The sequence below is a fragment of the Triticum dicoccoides genome, chromosome 1B, assembly GCF_002162155.2.
Source record: "Triticum dicoccoides isolate Atlit2015 ecotype Zavitan chromosome 1B, WEW_v2.0, whole genome shotgun sequence".
Lineage (NCBI taxonomy): Eukaryota > Viridiplantae > Streptophyta > Magnoliopsida > Poales > Poaceae > Triticum > Triticum dicoccoides.
In genome coordinates, this window is record NC_041381.1 from 95,253,525 (window position 1) to 95,262,945 (window position 9,421).

Sequence of the window (9,421 nt, forward strand, 5' to 3'; positions counted from 1 at the left end):
TGCCTATATACATGATCATGCCTAGATAATCTCATAATTATTCGCTTTTCTATCAATTGCTCGACAGTAATTTGTTCACCCACCGTAATACTTATGCTATCTTGAGAGAAGCCTCTAGTGAAACCTATGGCCCCCGGTTCTATCTTTTATCATATAAGCTTTCAATCTACTTTTATCTGCATCTTTACTTTTCCAATCTATATCATAAAATACCAAAAATATATTAATCTTATCATATTATGTCTATCAGATCTCACTTTCGCAAGTGGCTGTGAAGGGATTGACAACCCCTTTATCGCGTTGGTTGCGAGTTCTTTGTTTGTTTGTGTAGGTGCGTGGGACTTGTGAGGAGCCTCCTACTGGATTGATACCTTGGTTCTCAAAAACCGAGGTAAATACTTACGCTACTGTGCTGCATCACCCTTTCCTCTTCAAGGAAAACCAACGCAAGCTCAAGACATAGCAGAACACTGCGACCGAAAGATCGAGCGTGAATCATATAGTAGATATGATCAACATAGTGATGTTCACCATTGAAAACTACTCCATCTCACGTGATGATCAGTTTGGTTTAGTTGATTTGGATCACGTGATCACTTAGATGATTAGAGGGATGTCTATCTAAGTGGGAGTTCTTAAGTAATATGATTAACTGAACTTAAATTTATCATGAACTTAGTACCTGATAATATTTTGCTTGTCTATGTTGTTGTAGATAGATGGCCCGTGCTGTTGTTCCGTTGAATTTTAATGTGTTCCTTGACAAAGCAAAGTTGAAAGATGATGGTAGCAATTACATGGACTAGGTCCGTAACTTGAGGATTATCCTCATTGCTGCATAAAAGAATTACGTCCTGGAAGCACCGCTAGGTGCAAGACCCGCTGCAGGAGCAACGCCGGACGTTGGAACGTCTGGCAGAGCAAAGCTAATGACTACTTGATAGTTCAGTGTGCCATGCTTTACGACTTAGAACCGGGACTTCAACGATGTTTTGAATGTCATGGAGCATATGAGATGTTCCAGGAGTTGAAGTTAATATTTCAAGCAAATGCCCGGATTGAGAGATATGAAGTCTTCAATAAGTTCTATAGCTGCAAGATGGAAGAGAATAGTTCTGTCAGTGAACATATACTCAGAATGTCTGGGTATAATAATCACTTGATTCAACTAGGAGTTAATCTGCTTGATGATAGTGTCATTGACAGAATTCTCCAATCACTGCCACCAAGCTACAAGAGCTTCATGATGAACTATAATATGCAAGGGATGGAAAAGACAATTCCTGAGCTCTTCGCGATGCTAAAGGCTGCGGAGGTAGGAATCAAGAAGGAGCATCAAGTGTTGATGGTCAACAAGACCACCACTTTCAAGAAAAAGGGTAAAGGGAAGAAGAAGGGGAACTTCAAGAAGAACATCAAACAAGTTGCTGCTTAGGAGAAGAAACCCAAGTCTGTACCTAAGCCTGAGACTGAGTGCTTCTGCTACAAAGGGACTGGTCACTGGAAGCGGAACTGCCCCAAGTATTTGGCAGATAAGAAGGATGGCAAGGTGAACAAAGGTATATGTGATATACATGTTATTGATGTGCACCTTACTAGAGCTCGCAGTAGCACCTGGGTATTTGATACTGGTTCTGTTGCTAACATTTGCAACTCGAAATAGGGAGTACGGATTGAGCGAAGATTGGCTAAGGACGAGATGACGATGCGCGTGGGAAATGGTTCCAAAGTCGATGTGATCGCCGTCGGCGCGCTACCTCTACATCTACCTTCGGGATTAGTTTTATACCTGAATAATTGTTATTTGGTGCCAGCGTTAAGCATGAACATTATATTTGGATCTTGTTTGATGCGAGACGGTTATTCATTTAAATCTAAGAATAATGGTTGTTCTATTTATATGAGTAATATCTTTTATGGTCATGCACCCTTAAAGAGTGGTCTATTTGTCTTGAATCTCAATAGTAGTGATACACATATTCATAATGTTGAAGCCAAAAGATGCAGAGTTGATAATGATGGTGCAACTTATTTTTGGCACTGCCATTTAGGTCATATTGGTGTAAAGCGCATGAAGAAACTCCATACTGATAGACTTCTGGAATCACTTGGTACTTGCGAACCATGCCTTATGGGCAAGATGACTAAAACGCCGTTCTCCAGGACAATGAAGCGAGCAACAGATTTATTGGAAATCATGCATACTGATATATGTGGTCCAATGAATATTGAGGCTCTCGACGGGTATCATTATTTTATCACCTTCACAGATGATTTAAGCAGATATGGGTATATCTACTTAATGAAACATAAGTCTGAAACATTTGAAAGGTTCAAAGAATTTCAGAGCAAAGTTGAAAATCATTGTAACGAGATAATAAAGTTTCTACGATCTGATCCTAGAGGAGAATATTTGAGTTACGAGTTTGGTCTACATTTGAAACAATGCGGAGTAGTTTCGCAACTGACGCCACCCGAAACACCACAGCGTAATGGTGTGTCCGAACGTCGTAATCGTACTTTACTAGATATGGTGCGATCTATGATGTCTCTTACTGATTTACCGCTATCATTTTGGGGTTATGCTTTAGAGACGGCTGCATTCATGTTAAATAGGGCACCATTGAAATCCGTTGAGACGATGCCTTATGAACTATGGTTTGGCAAGAAACCAAAGTTGCCATTTCTTAAAGTTTGGGGCTGCAATGCTTATGTGAAAAAGCTTAAACCTGATAAGCTCGAACCCAAATCTGAGAAATGCGTCTTTATAGGATACCCAAAGGATACTGTTGGGTACACCTTCTATCACAGATCCGAAGGCAAGACATTTGTTGCTAAGAATGGATCCTTTCTAGAGAAGGAGTTTCTCTTGAAAGAAGCCAGTGGGAGGAAAGTAGAACTTGATGAGGTAACTGTACCTGATCCCTTATTGGAAAGTAGTTCATCACAGAAACCGGTTCCTGTGACACCTACAGCAATTGTGTGGAAGCTAATGATATTGATCATGAAACTTCAAATCAAGTTACTACAGAACCTCGTAGGTCAACCAGAGTAAGATCCGCACCAAAGTGGTAGGGTAATCCTATTCTGGAGGTCATGTTACTTGACCATGGCGAACCTACGAACTATGAGGAAGCGATGATGAGCCCAGATTCTGCAAAATGGCTTGAGGCCATGAAATCTAAGATGGGATCCATGTATGAGAACAAAGTGTGGACTTTGGTTGACTTGCCCGATGATCGGCAAGCCATCGAGAATAAGTGGATCTTCAAGAAGAAGACTGACACTGACGGTAATGTTACTATCTACAAAGCTCGACTTGTTGCGAAAGGTTTTCGACAGGTTCAAAGGGTTGACTACGATGAGACTTTCTCATCCGTAGCGATGCTTAAGTCTGTCCGAATCATGTTAGCAATTGCCGCATTTTATGATTATGAAATTTGGCAAATGGATGTCAAAACTGCATTCCTGAATGGATTTCTGGAAGAAGAGTTGTATATGATGCAACCAGAAGGCTTTGTCGATCCAAAAGGTGCTAACAAAGTGTGCAAGCTCCAGCGATCCATTTATGGACTGGTGTAAGCTTCTCAGAGTTGGAATAAATGTTTTGATAGTGTGATCAAAGCATATGGTTTTATACAGACTTTTGGATAAGCCTGTATTTACAAGAAAGTGGATGGGAGCTCTGTAGCATTTCTAATACTATATGTAGATGACATATTGTTGATTGGAAATGATATAGAATTTCTGGATAGCATAAAGGATACTTGAATAAGAGTTTTTCAATGAAAGACCTCGGTGAAGCTGCTTACATATTAGGCATCAAGATCTATAGAGATACATCAAGACGCTTAATTGGACTTTCACAAAGTACATACCTTGATAAAGTTTTGAAAACTTTCAAAATGGATCAAGCAAAGAAAGGGTTCTTACCTGTGTTACAAGGTGTGAAGTTGAGTCAGACTCAATGCCCGACCACTGCAGAAGATAGAGAGAAAATGAAAAATTCTCCCTATGCTTCAGCCATAGGCTCTATCATGTATGCAATGCTGTGTACCAGACCTGATGTGTACCTTGCTATTAGTTTGGCAGGGAGGTACCAAAGTAATCCAGGAGTGGATCACTGGACAGCGGTCAAGAACATCCTGAATTACCTGAAAAGGACTAAGGATATGTTTCTCGTTTATGGAGGTGACAAAGAGCTCGTCGTAAATGGTTATGTTGATGCAAGCTTTGATACTGATCCGGACGATTCTAAATCGCAAACCTGATACATGTTTATATTGAACGGTGGAGCTGTCAGTTGGTGCAGTTCTAAACAAAGCGTCGTTGCAGATCTATGTGTGAAGCGGAGTACATAGCTGCTTCGGAAGCAGCAAATGAAGGGGTCTGGAGGAAGGAGTTCATATCCGATCTAGGTCTCATACCTAGTGCATCGGGTCCAATGAAAATCTTTTGTGACAATACTGGTGCAATTGCCTTGGCAAAGGAATCCAGATTTCACAAGAGAACCAAGCACATCAAGAGACAGTTCAATTCCATCCGTGACCAAGTCCAGGTGGGAGACATAGAGATTAGCAAGATACATGCGGATCTGAATGTTGCAGAGCTGTTGACTAAGCCTCTCTCACGAGCAAAACATGATGAGCACCAAGACTACATGGGTGTTAGAATCATTACTATGTAATCTAGATTATTGACTCCAGTGCAAGTGGGAGACTTAAGGAAATATGCCCTAGAGGCAATAATAAAGTTATTATTTATTTCCTTATTTCATGATAAATGATTATTATTCATGCTAGAATTGTATTAACCGGAAACATAATACATGTGTGAATACATACACAATATAGTGTCACTAGTATGCCTCTACTTGACTAGCTCGTTGATCAAAGATGGTTAAGGTTTCCTAACCATAGACATGAGTTGTCATTTGATAAACGAAATCACGTCATTAGGAGAATGATGTGATTGACATGACCCATTCTGTTAGCTTAGCACTTGATCATTTTAGTTTACTGGTATTGCTTTCTTCATGACTTGTACTTGTTCCTATGACTATGAGATTATGCAACTCCCGATTACCAGAGGAACACTTTGTGTGCTACCAAACATCACAATGTAACTGGGTGATTATAAAGGTGATCTACAGGTGTTTCCCATAGTACTTGTTGAGTTGGCATAGATCGAGATTAGGATTTGTCACTCCGATTGTTGGAGAGGTATCTCTGGGCCCTCTCGATAATGCACATCACTATAAGCCTTGCAAGCAATGTTACTAATGCGTTAGTTGTGGGATGATGCATTACAGAACGAGTAAAGTGACTTGCCGGTAACGAGATTGAGCTAGGTATTAAGATATCGACGATCGAATCTCGGGCAAGTAACATACCGATGACAAAGGGAACAACGTATGTTGTTATGCGGTTTGACCGATAAAGATCTTCGTAGAATATATAGGAGCCAATATGAGCATGCAGGTTCCGCTATTGGTTATTGACCGGAGACATGTCTCGGTCATGTCTACATAGTTCTCGAACCCGTAGGGTCCGCACGCTTAACGTTCGATGACGATCGGTATTATGAGTTTATGTGTTTTGATGTACCTAAGGTAGTTCGGAATCCCGGATATGATCACGGACATGACGAGGAGTCTCGGAATGGTCGAGACATAAAGATTGATATATTGGATGACTATGTTTGGACTTCGGAAGTGTTCCGGGCAAGTTCGGGCATATACCGGAGTATCGGGGGGTTACCGGAACCCCCCGGGGAGTATAATGGGCCTTATGGGCCTTAGTGGAGAAGAGTAGGGGTGGCCAAGGCAGGACCGCGCGCCCCCTCCCCCTCTAGTCCGAATTGGACAAGGAGGGGGGCGCCCCCCTTTCCTTCCCCCCTCTCTCCTCCTTCCCCCTTCTCCAGGCAGGGCTGCACGCCCCCTCCCCCTCTAGTCCGAATTGGACAAGGAGGGGGGCGCCCCCCTTTCCTTCCCCCCTCTCTCCTCCTTCTCCCTTCTCCTACTCCTACTAGGAAAGGAGGAGTCCTACTCCCGGTGGGAGTAGGACTCCCCCCTTGGCGCGCCCTCCTCCTGGCCGTCCGCCTCCCTCCTAGCTCCTTTATATACGGGGGCGGGGGGGGGGGACCCCAAGACACACAAGTTGATCATTGATCTTTAGCCGTGTGCAGTGCCCCGCTCCACCATAATCCACCTCGATCATATCGTAGCGGTGCTTAGGCGAAGCCCTACATCGGTAGCTTCATCAACACCGTCATCACGCCGTCGTGCTGACGGAACTCTCCCTCGAAGCTCTACTGGATCGTGAGTTCGTGGGACGTCACCGAGCTGAACGTGTGCAGATCACGGAGGTGCCGTACGTTCGGTACTTGGATCGGTCGATCGTGAAGACGTACGACTACATCAACCGCGTTGCCATAACGCTTCCACTTACAGTCTACGAGGGTACGTGGACGACACTCTCCCCTCTCGTTGCTATGCATCAACATGATCTTGCATGTGCGTACGATTTTTTTTGAAATTACTACGTTCCCCAACACTGGCAGCTTAAGCAAGCACCCTGCGCTATTAACTTCAGCTAGATGCAGTAATCTGTCGCAGTGAAAGTTTCCATATGGCTTTATTTATCTTGGATGGATGCTGGCTGAAGTAAGCACCCTGCACTATTAACTTCATGTAGATGTAGTAATTTGTCACTATCAGCTAGCTCTAATTGATATTGATTGGTTGCTTTGTGTGCCAGTTGCTTGATTTGAGTGGTATTCTCATGGTTTTCTTCTGCGGTATTGTAATGTCGCATTATATGTGGCACAACGAAATAGCGAGTTCCAGGGTCACAACCAAGTATGTATCTGCATTGTTTGTACCAGAAATATATGTCACTCCATCATTTGACATTTGAACTTGGCTTATGCTTATGTCATTCTACGCACACCAGGCATGCCTTCACCACGTTATCATTCATCTCTGAGACGTTTCTCTTTATCTATGTTGTCATTGATGCATTGGAATAGAGAAGTAGAAGATTGATAGTGAAACATATATGTATGCTCTCTATCTGCTTCTTTCCATGTTTGTAGTAACATATTTGTTGTTCAAATCCACAGACAGTTTTGTTTTGTAATGCATTTTCTGTACTATGCAGCCCAATGAAATATATTTTGGCGCTGGTGGTGGTTGCAAGAGCTGCATTTGTTTTCCCACTATCTTATTTCTCCAATTTGACCACAAAAACTCCAGGCGAGAAGGACACTTAGGCAGCAAGGGAGTGTCTTATTTAGAAATTTCTTATGTGTGTTATGTCCTTTCAAGAATATACTCTTTTTCCTTACATGATGTGGGTTATTCAGATTATTATTGGTCGGTCTCATGAGAGGTGCCGTGTCAATTGCATTGGCCTACAATAAGGTAAAGTATTGTGTTTGATCTATTCCATATGTGCTTTGGGTGTAATACATGATCAAGTTTTCTAGTCTCGGTGTTTTATCATCCTTAGACAGTATATACTAATGTAACACCTCATTGTTTATTAGAACTCTATCATTAGGAACAGATATGCCAAATCTGTTGATCAAATGTGCTTCAGGAATGTTATGCAGTGAAAAATAAACATAATTGCTCTGAGTTATTGTTTTTCATGAAGTGCTGCTGTGACTTGCTTCATTTTGCCTTAACCTTTTTTTTTCTCAAGAAACTAATAAGCATACTGACAGCTGACGTTGGTAAAAGGGAAAGAAACAGCCTCGTGTATGTTTTATTGTGCTTCTGTGACCAGCTTCATTTTTCTTTAAGATTTTTTCCCAAGGAAGTAATAAGCATACTGACAGCTCACGTTACTAAAATGGAAAGAAACAGCCTCTCTCACATTTTTTCTTTGAAGTGCTGCTGTGACCAGCTTTAATTTTCTTCAAGTTTTTTTTGTATGTAGGAAGTACTAATTAAGCATACTGACAGCTCACATGGAAAAGGGAGGTCGCTGTCGCTGATAGATAAATTTGCAATTGTGAAGTTAAAATCAATGGTTCTCTAGTTGTTGCACAAACTGTTGTCACTGAGAACATAACTCTAGTTGGACAATATGGTTGCCTTTGCTGCACTGTGCAAACTGGTGCAGTACAAATTCTTGGTAATTTGGTTGACAAGGAGAAGGGAAAGTTTAACCTGATGCGTTATTGAGAGACCACATGTAAGGAACCATATCGGATCTCCACCATAATGAACTAAACCAGTGACAATAAAATTTTCTTCTCGAGGCTAAAAAGTTGGCTTAACTGGGTTCTTTTTTTTGGTGATGAAACTATAGATCAATTATGTCCTAACTTCAGAAACACCATGATCTTGTAATTGCTTTTTGAAAATCATGGACGAACAACATGTGATATAGTACCAATTTTTGGCACAACCATGATCTCAAAGTGACTCACGTGAGTGCTTTATGCTTTCCGACAGGTACGCAAGTACAAGATGGATTTCTTCTAAACCGATTGGAAGCATACGGCAACATGAAAGTACACAAGGGTTAGCCTAAGCATGCACGTAGATGCATGCAGGTAGATGGATTATAGATGTCACGTTGATCCTGGTGCAAGGATGCAATATCCATGACCGAGGGCAACGTTGGTGGATCGATGTATTTTGGGGTTCAGAATTTTGCAAGAAAGGGGATAGGGGAAACAAGAAGAGGGGAACTGCACCTTGGCAAGGTTGAGGCGAGAGGATCCGTGACGGCGAGGCGGCGCCACCGGGTATTGGCACCAGGTTCGCTCGAGGTCGGGCCGTGGTGGCGGTTTTGGGCGTCGCCGGCACCGGCGTCGTGGGCAAGCGGCCTGGTGGCCTCGATGGTCTGGAACTCCGTTTCACTCGTCCGCGATATTGGCGCGACCACGGGAGCTATGGCTGGGCGACCTATGGAGGTGTGGCGGCGGCGCTTGACTGAGGAAATCTGGTGCAAATCGATCTGAATGGCAGTGGGCAGGACGTGGGTGGCAGAACATTGAATCTTAGCCATTGGATTGGATGGCAGACCACCGAATCAATATGTGTTGTTAGATTTCATAGTAAATGTGCACGTGCAACGCACGTTATATCCGAGGAATTTTTTTCATTAGGACGCGCATATTCAATCGAAACAAATTAAATCCTCTTTTAAATCTGATCACAACTCACGTGTTGAATTGCAGAAAATTTAGTACACAATGGGTAATTGAGCATACACAAAAAGTCCAGTCACATATCTCTCGTAATGCTACGCTTTTAATTCTTCTATAGAAAAAACTACCATATGCCCTAGGATAACCACCATGTGCGCATCCATGTGACAATAGCTTGTACCTTTCACTTGACATGATTCTTAGTTGAGCACCGCTACAGGGACGACGTTTACCAGCCGATCATTGCACGACATGG